General features: G+C 43.9%; 1 protein-coding gene and 1 long non-coding RNA gene across 2 annotated transcripts in view; both read right to left on the bottom strand.

The window, feature by feature from the left end:
• LOC113168709 (NACHT, LRR and PYD domains-containing protein 3-like) overlaps positions 1 to 10,380 on the bottom strand; it is a 175,499-nt gene that overhangs the window by 86,727 nt on the left and 78,392 nt on the right. The window lies entirely within an intron of this gene.
• Positions 247 to 8,939, bottom strand: LOC117153072. Its single transcript, XR_004463499.1, has 3 exons — positions 8,853 to 8,939; positions 2,128 to 2,286; positions 247 to 1,169 (listed from the first exon to the last, which is right to left on the bottom strand). It is a non-coding gene; the product is annotated as an uncharacterized LOC117153072 (long non-coding RNA).

Raw genomic sequence — 10,380 nt, 5'->3', positions numbered from 1 at the left:
CTAGCAGAGTGTGTCGCCTGACCTCATTTCAGATGAGCCCTCTGATAAAGCCAACGTTTTCATTAGAGGCCTGGACGAGCATCATGAGAACAGATAAGCACACATCTTATCGTGTCTCTAAGGTCCACACACTTCACAGCCAGGGAATGAAAATATGAGATAACATTTCACTAAAGTGGACCCTAGTTTGAAAACAAAAGACAACATCAAAGTAACGAAGTAAATATGTTTAATAGGTGAGTAACTTTACAAAACAAAGTATCAGGTGAAGAACTCAGCTCAGAAGGAAACCCAACAAATGTGCAATCAGAAACTGAGCTTCTAGGTGAGTAGCTACAGTACCAAAGGTGAGCTGAGGGAAAACTAACAAAAGACTCTGATCACTGACAAAATCTGAAACAAAGCATGAGTGAATCCAAGCCTGAATCAGAAAACTAAACAGACTTAAAAACAGTCCCAAACCACAAACCACGTTAACCTGCAGCTGAAGCATTGTGGTTGTTGTCACATGATCAACACTGCAGTGACAATGATTCATCTAATAATGTTTTAAAATTCCTCCTTCAGGTTGATGGATGTTACTTCTTCCATGTCTTCCTTTGTCAGCTTCTTTTTCCAGCAGGGGATCTAATAACCGACAGTGTGGAGCTGTTCATCTCTCTTCATGTTTCCCATTTGCCTGCACTGTTCTAAGGTACTTAGAATAGGTACTGGGTACTACTTAGGTACTACCTGTCTTCAGTGTCTGCTATGTTGCCTTCTGGTAGTGTGACCCCCTCAGTCCTCACTACCTTCCCTCTCTTTGTCACCGTCCAAATACACAATCTGAAGGACGTTCCCAATGTTCCACTCTCCAATCGTTCCACAACTCTTTTCTCTAACTCAGTTCTATTAGTGATCACATGAAGCCCATTAGGTTACAGAGCTGTTCACCAGGAGGAGGCTACTACCTGTGCAACCAGTTCTACTCATGGTCTAACAGGACTCGTATGGAATCAAAGTAATGCCACTGATGTCCCAGTGCAGCTGTAAATCCAGATGTCTGCTCCTTTAGTGAAGGTGTTTTACTGAGTTTTTGTCAGTGAAATGTCTGAAGCTTGTCCAGAGCTTCTTTCTTAATTTCCACTAACATCCTCTGTCTTGGTGGAGGACTGAAGTGGGACTGAAAGCTGGAACAGGAGATGGAAAACTTTGTATTATTAGACACTGTCAAGACAGCTGTAAGAGAAAGACTCATATTAATTACAGTTTGAATTATTAACACCTGTTCCCAGTGAGACTGGGATGGAAAACATTAAAGATGATGATGATGTAGTTTAAACTGAGACTGGTGAACATGAGTAGAAATGAACTGAAAGATGATGTTGATAATGCAGCACAGAAGTTAAATAAATTTCCATTTGACACACAGTAAATATTCAAGTGTTGTAATAAAAATCACTTTGGCAGCAACAGATCAACGTGTTCAAACGGACCAACATGGCCGACAACAGTGAGAACATTCACAGCTTTTCTACTAATTAGACCGAACAGACTTTTTATACTATAGTCACTGTGAGTTTATTAAATTAGCATGAGGTCAATAATGACAGGTGTATTAAGAACTTTGATTAGTTTTAGTCCTGATTTGTTTTTACTCCTGTTTAGTCATTTCTGTGATGTGTCCACATAAACAAATATCTACAAATGATAAAATACCCAACTTGTTTTACTTAGAACATGTAGAATCTAAATATCTGTGTGTTTCTAAACCCTCGGTTTACTCAGAAATAGAAGAAGAAGCCAAGTATCGGACTGGTTTCTGTCCGATAGCTTTCTCTACTCTTGGGAAATTTCCAGTGAAGAAAAAGATCTTAACTGACCACTTTAGCTGTTGACGTCATATTCTTAGTGCTGTGTTTGGTTTGCTTTCACTGTGACATAACAACCATGCAGAAACTAAGGGCAGTATGGTGTGTTTGCAGGTAACAAAGCAGTTTGTACTGTTGCTCCTACAGGAACTGGGACAAGAATAGAAGCAGAGAAACTGAAAGTATCTAATGACTGGAGTGTGTCATTGAAATGATTTGTGAAAATTTCTGCAGGTTATATATATAAAAAAAATATAGAAAAATTTCCCCACCATACCTATGCAGACTGTATAGCGCAGTGGTTAGTGCCATTAACTTCGGCACTTGGCGAGGCACAGTATCCACAGACAAAATCCAACATAATCTCCATTGACAACTAGAGAAATGACCAGAACACTCAGGAGAACCGAGACATCAGCTGGTAAAGTGTTGGGTTCTGTGGAAAAGAGAAGAGAAACAACAAAATGACCTTTACATGATCCAAACCTCTGAATCAGGCTCAGCTCAAACTGGTGTCGTGTTCATCAAAGGCTGTTTCTGGTTCCAGCTCAGTGTTGATGGGATGGATATAAAATAATCCTCTGACAAACACTATGTCACACTGAGTGATGAAGAGAAACCTCCAGAAAAATACATCCAATCAGTTTGTTCATTAGTCGAAATCCTAAATGACCAACAGCATCAACAGCATGTTCTGCATCATCCCAGCTGATTATTGGATTAAAATCCAGACTGTGTTGGGCTGGGATATTCATCTAAATTGGTGGAACGCCACCTCCTTTCCAGCTTACATGATTTCTGCTTTAAGCTACGGATTTGTGAATTGTACCATGGAGCTAACTTCCTCTGATTCACTAGCTTCTTTTTCAGAGGAGCAATAGTACCAAGTATTGTTCCAAGTGAAGCAGCAGTACTATTAACAAGATAGTCCACTTGTGCTGGAGTAAAGACCAGTCGAGGCAGATGGCCGCCCACCCTGAGCCTGGTTCTGTTAGAGGTACAGCACTGACCTCTGTCCCTTATAGGTGAAATCACCATGACAATTACAAATTACCACAACAATTCAACCAGAAAATAAGATTCTACAGATGAGCCCACAGAAGATTTACCTTCAACATCTGCAGAGAAAACAAACAACTAAACTACAGTGGTCCTCATTATTCTCTATTAGCAGCCTGGTTTCACTGTATTAGTTCAGTTCTATATTTATTACAGTTCATCCTGAGGGATATTGAGATATTTCAGTCTGGACCAAAGTGGACATCTGACCAACATCACCATCCTTACAGCCACCATAGAGACAAGTATTCAGAGTCTTTGTCACCGTTTCGGCCTGGCACCAGGCCAGCCTGGGATTTCCCTCAGTTCACCACCTCACTCTCCCTCTCGACTCCGCCCACCAGCCCCTTCTCTCCCTCTGCTCACAGCAATCAGCTGAACATTGGACTCACCTGTGTCCCCTTGTCCCTACAAAACACTCCTCAGCCCTTTTCCCTCTGTGTGGTTTTGTTTTGTACTTGGTTCCTGATTTGTTACTTTGTCCCACGCCATTTTGGTAGTTTTACGTTGTTACTTTGTCTTTGTGTTTCCCTGCCTGTTTTGTAGTGTCAGTGGACATCCCCCTTAATTTCCCTGTTTTTGTAGTTTACCCAATAAAGCCTGTGTTCCGTTCATTCCTGCCTCGTCCCCATCCTTACTTGTGACAGAACGAACTGACCATAACGCGGCCATGGATCTCCGTGGTCCCTTAAATGGCCTACCCAAATATCCCCCCTGTCCTTGTTTTGAGCACTACGGGCTTTTTTCTGACGCCCTTCGGGCGGAATACCTGGACCTGCATAGTGCAGCTGAATATCTGTTTAAATGCCTGAACACACCTGGAAACCTGGAGCATGCCACAACCATCACCAGATTAGCCATCAAGACTCTCGCCGATAAGGACTTCCTCATGACATACAGTGAATTCAGAAATCTCAAGGACTTGATCCTCTCCCACCTGAAAACCTTCAAATCCCACAAATCCTTCCACCATAAAAAATCCAATCCAGACTCCTTGGCCTCCCCTGCTGTTAGCCGGCCTGCTACTCCATTAGCCTCACCTACTCCCAGTCACGACCTCCCCACTCAGCCAGCTCCACTCAACACACACACCTCACCTCCTCCCCTGACGCCCGTTGCCCTGAGTCCGGAAGAGGCTCGGGACATCTGCCGCAGCTCCAGCTGCTCCTGGTTCAGTTCCTGTCACGGCAGCTGCTCCTGCTTCCGTTCCTGTCGCCCTATGGTCTGCGGCTCTCCTGGCACCTCCGGGCCGTCCGCCCGAGGCTCTGCTTTCTGGTTCGTCTTCTCTCTGGTCCTGTTTGCCGCCTCCTGGCCGTTCGTCGGAGGCACCCCTGGTCTGCTGCGCCCGGCCCCTCCTCTGGGCCTCCCTCCGCCCGCCCGGTCTGGTGTCCCTGGGTCTGGTGTCATTAAATCAATAACAAACAATCTTCTTCACACATTTATTTACGTCATGTTGTGTTGTAATAGAAATCATGTTTATACTGGAACTTTGAGATTGTTAACAGGACAGTATGTGTCTTATCACCACTTCAAGTCCAACTTGAACTTTGTGCCAGTTGACCTTAGCAGATGAGTCATTGCTAAAAGCCGTTACTATGTTTTCTAAAGTATGGATCTCTGTTTGTGACTTAACGAGAACAACAACATCATCTGTATAGGCCGACAGCACAGGGTTGGCCATACAATTGGGTAAAACCAAACCACTCAGGGAGGACCGGACCTGGCATAAAAGAGGCTCTATGGACAGTGCGTACAGCATGCCTGAGAGCGGGCAGCCCTGTCTGATGCCTCGTTGCACTTTAAAAGGAGCGCTCAGCTCACCATTGACCTTCAGTACACTCTCAATGTCCTGGTACAGAACCTTGATCATAGCAATCAAACCAGGGCTGAGACCAAACCTCTCCAGATTCTTCCAGAGATATGGGTGCTCGACCCGGTCGGAAGCTTTTTCTTGGTCCAGCGAAATCAGGCCCAAGTCTATTCCCAATGAACCAGAGAGGTCCAAAACATCCCGAATTAAAATCACATTGTCAGTGATTAACCTACCGGGCACACAGTAAGTCTGGTCCCGATGGACCACCTGGTCCATCACCTCTCGCAGTCTGTTGGCCAGAGCCTTGGACAGGATCTTACAATCAGTACAAACAGTGAGACGGGACGCCAGTTCTTAATGTCCTGAAGGTCACCAGTCTTTGGCAGCAGAGTAAGAACTGCTCGTCTGCAGCTGAAGGCCAAAGAGTCCTCCGTTAAGCTTTTGGCAACAACACCGAGCAGATCCTGCCCCAGCTCAGGCCAAAAAGCCTTGAAGAACTCAACCGAGAGACTATCAAGCCCAGGAGCCCTCCCTCCCTTCATACTCTGCAAGGCCACAGACAGCTCCTGCAAGGACAGAGGTTCGCCGAGTGGCACGTTAACCTCCTCAGAGGCCTGGGGAAGATCACCACAGAAAGTCTCGTAGCACGCCAAGTCCTCAGTGTACTCACTGCTGGACAGGTCGCTGTAGAACTCCACAGCCCTCCCCCTGATGTGACCACGCTCTGTCAGCACAGCCCCTACAGAGGAGTGCAGGCTGTGGATGTACCTGTTCTGGCCATTCCTCTTTTCCAGACTGAAGAAAAAGCGAGAGGGAGTATCCATCTCTGCGACAGCCTGGAATCTGCACCGGACCAGTGCCCCTTGTGTTCTGGTGCCCAGTAGGCTGGCAAGAAGAGCCTTTGTTGATTTGAGGATGTCAATGTGTCCTGTGTTTCCTGTGGAATCTGCCAAAAGTTGCAGTTCCACATTATCACTCTCCAGAGCTTCAATCGACCTGGTAATGTACTTAGTGACATTGAGAGTGTACTGTTGGCAGAATTGTTTAATCTGGACTTTGCCACAGTCCCACCACTGTCTAAGATTCATAAAATCCGGGAACCGGGAGGCAGCGGACACTTTGAGGCCGTGCTTCCGCGTCAGCTCGGTGAAGAGCATACTTCCATCTGCACCTCCACCTGCACGCCGACCAGCGAACGCCAGTCGGACACAAAAGTGCACAAAACCCTGTAAAAAAAAAAAACCCTACCCCCCCTTTATAAAGACCAGACTGTACAACAACACGTTAAAAAGACACACTGTGAAAAAAATAAAGAAAAAGATTGAAAAACTACAAAAATCACAGAAAAACGCTCCGAGCTCTCAGTCACATAGCAGAGAGAGAGAGAGAGAGAGAGAGAAAACCACAGCCAGGCAGGTTGTAATAATAAGAATAAATTTGTTTATATAGCCCTTTTCTAAACATACAGTGAGGGGAAAAAATTATTTGAACCCCAGCTGATTTTGTAAGTTTGCCCACTAACAAAGAAATGATCAGTCTATAATTTCAATGGTAGGTTTATTTGAACAGTGAGACACAACAATGACAAAAAAAATCCAGAAAAATGCGTTTCAAAAAGAGTTATAAATTAATTTGCATTTCCATGAAGGAAATAAGTATTTGATCCCCTATCCGTCAGCAAGATCTCTAGCTCCCAGGTGGATCTTATACAGGTAACGAGCTGACATTGGCAGCCCTCTCAGCTCGTTACCTGTATAAAAGAGACCTGTCCACAGAAGCAATCAATCAATCCAGATTCCAAACTCTTCACCACGGCCAAGACCAAAGAGCTTTCCAAGGATGTCAGGGACAAGATTGTGGACCTACACAAGGCTGGAATGGGCTACAAGACCATCGCCAAGCAGCTGGGTGAGAAGGTGACAACAGTTGGTGCAATTATTCGCAAATGGAAGAAACATTCCAGTATGACAGTATAAACATTCCAGTATAACACTGTATGTTACCAAGCGCTTCACAAAAGAGACAAAAACACATGTGGCCCAACAAGATCAACCTGAGCAAGCACTAGATAAACAGTGGAGAGGAAAAACTCCCCCTAGAGGAAGAAACCTCCAGCAAAACCAGGCTTAAGTTAGATGACCTTCTACTTCGACCGGTTGGGGTGCAGGAAACAATAATACAAATAAGACAAAACAATAAACAATACTAGAAACAAAACTTACAACAACTGCAATATCAGTCCTTAAGAAGCCCAGTTTCAAAGAAGAGACATTCATCTAAGTTAATTGGAAGTCCTCCTAAAGGAAGATTTGTCTGTTTAAAGAAGATCAGAAAAGGCTCGCCACTTATTTCCTCAGGTAAGTTGTTACAGAGTTTGGGGGCTCCAACTGAAAAGGCTCTGTCACCTCTAGTTGTCAATCTATCATCATGGACACACAGAAGATTTCAAGATATCTACCAGAGGATCTCAGGCTAAGTGCAGGCTCATAAGGCTTTAAAAGCTGGGATATTTAGCTGGGGTAAATGCCATGTAGGGCTTTAAAAGTTAATAACCTCATAAATAAGGTACCAGGCAGGAATGGTGACACAGCGTTCTCTTAAAGAACATTTGGACAAGAATGCAGCAGTGTTCTTAAAGCGTTCTATGGACTATGGCCACACAAACAGTGTAGCATGAGATTCCACTAGTGGGCTTAAGATCCAGCTCCCATACTGCAAGATTCCCCCATAGCAGTGGCAAGATGCGAGGTAGATGCTGGAAGAGATAGAGGCTGCAGGATCATACGACCAAGTAAGAACCCCCTGTGCATCATCAGTAGTGATTGTGACCAAGAAGGAACGGTCGCTAAGGCCATGCATAGATTACAGGAAGCTCAACACCTGCAGCACGAGAGATGCTTTTCTCCTCCCAAGAAAAGAGGAAGCACTAAAGGCAGTTGTGCAACAAGAAAGTGAAGAGCAGAGGTTCTAAAGAAGGTGGAAGTTGTAATAGAAGATCAAAGCAAGACAAGACGCCCGTCTAATGTGATCCAATATGGTACAGGTACAGATAAAATCGACACCATCACTCAACAAGCTTGATAAAGTTTGCTATGGACTTTGTTACCTTGTGTCAGTAGTGCTGATGTGAGGCTGATGGCTGGGGAGCCATAAATTAAAGAAGAGGTGAATATGGAACAGTAATTTCAGTTGTTGATGATTGTCCCTTACCAGACACCATGGATCCAGAGCCTGTTGCATTCTGGGTTCCAGGTTTTTTTGTTTTTCTTTGCTTCTTACCACAAGGTAAGCTGTTGTGGGAGCACTCAATATTATCCTTAAGTACTATAAATGTTTCAATTCATATGACGCATGTGTTAATGTCTATTGTTGCTTAAGATGTTAAGATACATGGAAGCATCTGTATGAAGTTCAAGGATTAGTTTAGTAGTTTAGTTGGACAATAATCTCAGTTTAGCTTTAAAAGAAGTTTTGTTAAACTTTTATTTTTGTGATTTTGTTTCTTTTATGTCAGGTAATTGTCATGTAATTATATCAACTTACTAAAGAGTTTGTGTGATTTTTTTGGGTAGGATTCAAGGTGCGTGGTGGAACCCCAGCACCTTGTGTGTGTGCAGCAGGTACAAACTTCACTGGGAGTGCAGAAAGAAGGGATTACATTTACAAGGAATCGTTTAGAACTGGTTCGAGAAAAAACTGATTGAATCCATGAATCTGAAAACGTGTGTGTGAGTGAAAGAGACAGACATGTAGAGACTGAACTATCTGTTCAACAGAGACGACGTTTCTCTGACAGGACGACACTCTCAGTACTACACTGAACACAGGGACACTGAGGAACCAGAGGACAAGAACCCAAACCCAGGATAAAGAGGTTCAGTGAATGTGGTGTTGAAGGTGTGGAGGTGGATCAGTTTGTCAAAGGAGACTCTGTAGAAGGACAGAGTCCCAGCAGGACAGTCCACATACACTGATACTCTGTTAGAGACAGAGGAGGAGATGGATGTAAATATGTTATTGTGAAGACCATGGTAATGACCATCAGAGTAGATCAGACTCCAGGACTGATCGTTCCTTCCAAACAAACAGTCTTTACTGTCTCCTTTTCTTCCGATTCTTCTGTAACTCACTGATATATAAACTTCTCCGCTCCACTCGACCTCCCAGTAACAGCGACCAGTCAGACCATTACTGCACAAAAGCTGCCAGTAGTCAAATCTGTCTGGATGATCAGGATATGACTGATCCTCCTTCACATGTGTCACCATCGTGTTGTCATCAGACAGTCGTAGTTTTCTGTTCACTGTGTTTGTGTCGATGGTGAGTTGACAGAAATCTGATGGAGAGAACAAGACACAATCCAGCTGCAGTTATTAATCTATCATCAGTTTGATGAGGACTCATGACATCAGGGATTTGAATGAGTGATGTGACAGTTTGAAGATGGTTGAATGTTGCTGCTTTGTTTTCATCAGTCTCATTAAAAACACACTTACACTTCCTCAGACCTGGTCTCAACCATCGGACTCCACCAGGCTCCACCCTGAAAGGAGGAGGGGGGTCAGAGCAGCACATTCTCTTTCAGCATGCACACATGGACATTACATGGCTCTCATACACACAGTGTGTTCTGGTTCTGTTCTAATGGAGGCTTGTATGTAGGGATGGACATTCAGCAAACCACTAAGGAATTGGAGTCCTTATCTTGGAATTCTACGGAGCAGGGAGGTGACATGGAGGAAAGATTTCAATTCTCTAGTTCACAGCAGTTTTGGTGTCAGACACCTGCTTTCAGTCTCACTCTGTCACCAGACAAACTAATGTGACACCACAGGAAGCAGGAAACTGGAGATCAAAGTCCAAGAGGATCAACTCCACATACATGGACTCTGTGTGTGTTTTCCTCTCTCTAATGTCTGTGGACTGATCTCAGCTGAGCTTCACACATTGTCCTGTGTTCAGAGGAAGTCTAGTTCACCTCCAGCTACTGGATATTGATCATTACACACAGACTTTGTGGCTTCATCTGATTTGGTGTCAGATTTGTTGGAGCAGCCAGAGACAGAAAGTGAAAACAGGAGTTTGAGGAGAAAAACATTCAATCACAAACTAATTCTTCAGCTGGGAACAACAAGGAGTTTTTCCTCTTTGAAAGATTGTAATGATGACATGAACATGTTCTAGTTCTGATTTACTGTCTCCTATATATGACACAAGATCTCATAATCATTAACATCTTCACTTCCTCCTCCATCAGACATTGTCTGTGGCTGTAGCAGGCCTCTCTATACCTGAGAGTGTTCAATATCCAGTGCGGATACTCCAGTCCAGCAGACAGCAGCTGCACTTCTGTATCTCCTGGATGATTGTAGCTCAGGTCCAGCTCTCTTGAATGAGAGGGGTTAGAGCTCAGAGCTGAGGCCAGAGAAGCACAGCCTTCCTTTGTGATCAGACAACCTGACAGTCTGCAGAAACACAAAACAACACACAGGAGACTTGGTGATGGATTTTTTTTGTACAGACCCATTTGTATTTGGTGCTAATTTAGTCACATACAGTGGAAAGTAAAAGTAAGTTAATTAATGTTTTGCTGAAATTGTTCATTAATGTTATCTGATCTTCACAAACATAAACAAACAATATTTCCAAGTGGATAAA

This window comes from Anabas testudineus, chromosome 18, assembly GCF_900324465.2.
Source record: "Anabas testudineus chromosome 18, fAnaTes1.2, whole genome shotgun sequence".
Lineage (NCBI taxonomy): Eukaryota > Metazoa > Chordata > Actinopteri > Anabantiformes > Anabantidae > Anabas > Anabas testudineus.
This window is presented reverse-complemented; position numbering and strand designations above follow the sequence as displayed.